The sequence below is a fragment of the Myotis yumanensis genome, unplaced genomic scaffold, assembly GCF_028538775.1.
Source record: "Myotis yumanensis isolate MYYU_CA2020_CCGP unplaced genomic scaffold, mMyoYum1.0.hap1 SCAF_8, whole genome shotgun sequence".
NCBI lineage: Eukaryota > Metazoa > Chordata > Mammalia > Chiroptera > Vespertilionidae > Myotis > Myotis yumanensis.
Window position 1 is genome coordinate 72578859 of NW_027223759.1, and position 4269 is coordinate 72583127.

General features: G+C 37.7%; 1 pseudogene; it reads right to left on the minus strand.

Annotated features, from left to right (window-relative positions):
• Positions 1–2025: 2025 nt before the first annotated feature.
• On the minus strand, positions 2026–2494 carry LOC139015711 (nudC domain-containing protein 2 pseudogene; annotated as a pseudogene).
• Positions 2495–4269: the final 1775 nt, after the last annotated feature.

Below are 4269 nucleotides of genomic sequence, written 5' to 3' on the forward strand. Positions count from 1 at the left end.
TCCTAGTACCAATTATTGGAAAGGCTCTCCTTTTCTCAATGAATGGTCTTGGCACCTTTTTGAAATCTTAGATGGCATGTACTTTCAAATGACTCCTAACTTGAGGAAAATACAAGTGGAACAACAATATTGCCTTTGCTTAATTTATATGCCCTCAGGAATGCAGAATACTATTGCTAGAAATGGTAAAAGAGAGGATGGAATAATGAGAAGAACGTTATTTGGAAATGTTGTTTGTCAAAAGATGTAATGTGCTCCAATGGAAAGAGGGATAAAGTTCATATCAGAAGAACAATGCTGTTGCCTCACACAGCCCCACCTCATTCTATTAATTATCAGTTTGTCCACAGGCAATGATTATTTTCTTGTGTCTCATTTTCCTGATCTCTAAAATGGGGTTGTTTATTATCCCATAGGATCAAATGGAGGTGTTTGTTACTAGATATTCTGAAAACATACCCCACCCTCCATTGATATTATCATTGTTATTGATTCATTGGAGGTTTATATGACTTCTGTTATCTCTCATTATGCTTGTTTCCTTATTTATAAGTCAAAGACCATAATTCTACTCTCTGGGTACTATGTACAATGTAACTGCTTCTTAAATACCAAAATACCTCTTTCATATGTGACTTGAAGCATGTCTACTGTCACTCAATTTTAACTACACTAACATTTATTGAAAATCTACACTAAATACAACATTAACTGGAAGAGATTAAAAGTTGAAAAAGACAAAATATCACATGCAATACAATCTCTAATAATGAAAAAATGTTATTGCCTTGTTTATTATAGAAAAAATACCTTCAATATCATCAAATTTTGTAAAGAAAATAATTATGTATATTCATAGTTAATGCATTTATAATTAATTATAATTTATTTCAAACTTTTGTACAGTTTGTTCATTTGATATTTTTATATTCATAGCTTTTAAAAAAAGGATATCTGCAAATAAAAACTAGCTGTTTGTTCCTTTTTCTGGTAAAGCATAAGGTAAAGTGATTCCTCTAGTTTATATTAGAAATATGTGAATGTATTCTGTAAACTTACATGACTTTTTAAAGTTTGAATTAATTACAATGAAATTGTGAAAGGATAAAATTCCATTAATTAAGATAGAGAAGCTTAGGAAAGGAGCTAGTTTGGGGAAGAAAGAAGAATAATTCTGGAGTTATAGGTAAAATTCATATATTGAAACCATAATTCCTCATACCTTAGAATGTAACTGTATTTGGAGACAGGTACTGTTTTTTTTTTCTCCTACTTAGAAAGTTTATTGAAAGACAAAACTAAATTTTCCCTGAAGTCATCCTGTCATTTCATTATGATCCATATTAAAATTTAAAGTAATACCCTATATTAAAAATGAAATTAACAAAAGGCAGCATATGAAATTTCATGCTGAGCAAAACCAAGTCCAAAAAAAGTAACCGTGTATCAATAGAATAGCTCCCACTGTATTTAAGAGGTTTTCTATGTAAATCATATTTGAATGCAATTTTTAGAACCATATTTAAATATTTTGCAATTTGTTAACTGTAGGCCTCCACATTTTTCTTCCACCACATTGCTAGAATGAACTACCCTTAATCTCCTGCTTGGACATGTTTTCTGAAACAGATATTGGTTAAGCCCTTTCCCATAGCTTGGAGCAGACGCTGGCGCCTGCAGAAGCAAGGTAAGATGAGTCCCCTTCGCTTGCCTGACCTCCACATTCTCCTACCTTGACTCCTTGACCACTCATGCCTTCCCCTCTGCTAAACCAATTCTTCTGCCCACACCCTGACCCTATATTGCACACTTCTACCTTATATAAGAGAATCTAACAATGCCATTGGGGCTGACACCAACACACTGGTCTCAGCTGCTGTGAGAGAGTGGAATAGAATTTCTTAAACTCTCACAACATCTCTTGGTCTGGCTCCTTTGGGGGAGGACCTAACATGCATAATCTGTTCCTTTGATCAAGTTGGCAACATTTGCCAGGGTCCACAGAATGCAGCAAAAAAATAGCAGTTATTTCTCCAGATTTGAGAAATCTGGTCCATCATTAGTATAGTTTCCTGAGATTTCTGCTCCACTGAAGTCAGAACCAGGATTTTCTTTCTGAAATCTCTCTAATGTAAGTTTTCTCTGCATTTGGTCTTGCACCCAAGGATCAACTGCATATTCAGATTCTAGAAGTCCAATAATTTGCTGCATCTCTCTTTGTCTTTGTAAAAATAATACAAACCATTGTTCTATCCTCCAAAGTCCATGTTCCCTCATTAGCTATTGTGGAATCAAAGAGTTTGCCCTTGAAAATTTCATGGCCACTCACTGCCAGCACCACATAGCAGCTCTGCAGGTCACACTGGATATCGTGGGTGTAAGTGCCTGGCAGCACCTGAACTTCAATGAACACCTCCTCCAAGATCTGACATCACTGGCTCCACAGAGTCCCGCACAGAACCACCCCACTGCGCCCCTCAAATGGGGCTGACATACTCCAGGTGCCTCCTGGCTGCAGCTGCACTGTGGAGACAGGTGCTTCTAAGAAGCAATTGAAGTTTAATGGAGTCATGAGGTGGGGCCCTAATCCAATCTGACTGGTGTCCTTATAAGAAGAGGAAGAGACACCAGAGCTGAACATGCACAAAGTAAAGGCCACGTGAAGACACAGCAAGAAGGTGGCTATCTACAAGTCAAGGAGAGAGGCCTGGGAAAAAACAAAACCTGCCAACACCTTGATCTTGAACTTTCAGCCTTCAGAACTGTGAGAAAAGGAAATTCTAAATTCTATTGTGTAAGTCACCCAGTCCATGGAAGTTTGTTTCAGCAGGCCTAGAAGACTAAGTCATCTCGATATATTAACTCTAGTAACTATTTACTGTCATTTAGAGGCTAAATGAATTTTGATGTTTCCCTATTTGTTCACTTGTTCACATGTGCTTGCCACCACATCCATGACATCCTGAGGAGAGGGTGTATGGATACAAAAGCTTCATCTTCTCAAGGTGTCTTTCTCATTAGATAACTCAGATTTTCTCTTTTTCTTTTGAATTATATGGCTTTGAGTTCTTTTTTAAGGTTTTATTAAATTGATTAAGTTGACATTGGTAAGCCTTGATTTCTTGATCCTCACATTGGTAATCACTTGGCTTTATCTTCACCAGGTATAGTTTTACAAGAGCATACATTTTTCTCATAGCATTCTTTCAGTTAGATTTCAGATAAAGTCTTAACACTGAATCCCGGGCATTAACACAAACACTTGGTAAACTCATATGTCCCTGATTAAATGAAGGCTACTGTTGCCGGCCAGAGTGGCTCGGTTGGCTGAGCATCATCCCATGCACTGAAAGGTTGCTGGTTCAATTCCCAGTCAGGAAACATACCTAGATTTCGAGTCCCATCCATGGTCAGGCATATATGAAAGGCAACCAATCAATGTGTTTCTCTCTCTTCTTTCTCTAAGCATGTCCTCAGGTGAGGATTAAAAAAAAGAGAGAGGCTATCGCTTGCCTATTGCATTCTTCAGTTATCTTCTGATAAACAAACACACACATACACACACTTGTTGCCTTTCTTCTCTGTCTTCCTCAGGCCAAAATTTGAACTGACATTGGCATCAATATTTCTGGCCCTGCAGAGGAGTATAAATTTTCTCAAAAGTTAAATGATCAATATAGACAAAGGAGGCAGGAGAGGGTGGACAGTATTAATTTTCCACCAAAATAATTCAATTCTCCACCCCACTTAGCTGGTATAGACCTGGCTTGAAGAGTGGACCTGGATTTTAGCAGCCCTGTCAAGGCCATTTCTAGATATTAGAGCATTTGCTAACCAAGAAGTAATGGCTTCATCCCATGAGCCTCTTTGCAGTATTGCTTTTCAGAGGATGCATAATTGCTTTGGTGAAATATTACAAAATGATTTCATACTGTGATTAAAATATTTTCACAACTGTCATCAAGGGAACAGTGGAAATAGATTTTTCAGTGTGATCAACTAGATAACCCTGAAGCTTAATGATGTGTTCCTGGCTTAGAGCAGGTTAGCATGAAATTTAATTTGCGGTAATCTGCCTCAGACCATTGGAGGACAAACTCACCTCTAGCTGGAATTTACCCAGCCTTCAGCACACAATAACTCAAGGGTGGCATGTCTCTAGAATGATGCCTCCCTGGGCAAGGAGGCAGGAAAGGTTATGTCTCCCCATAAGAAATCACTCACCACATCCTGTCAATTCTTTCTTTGTTATAACTCTCCCATTCACAA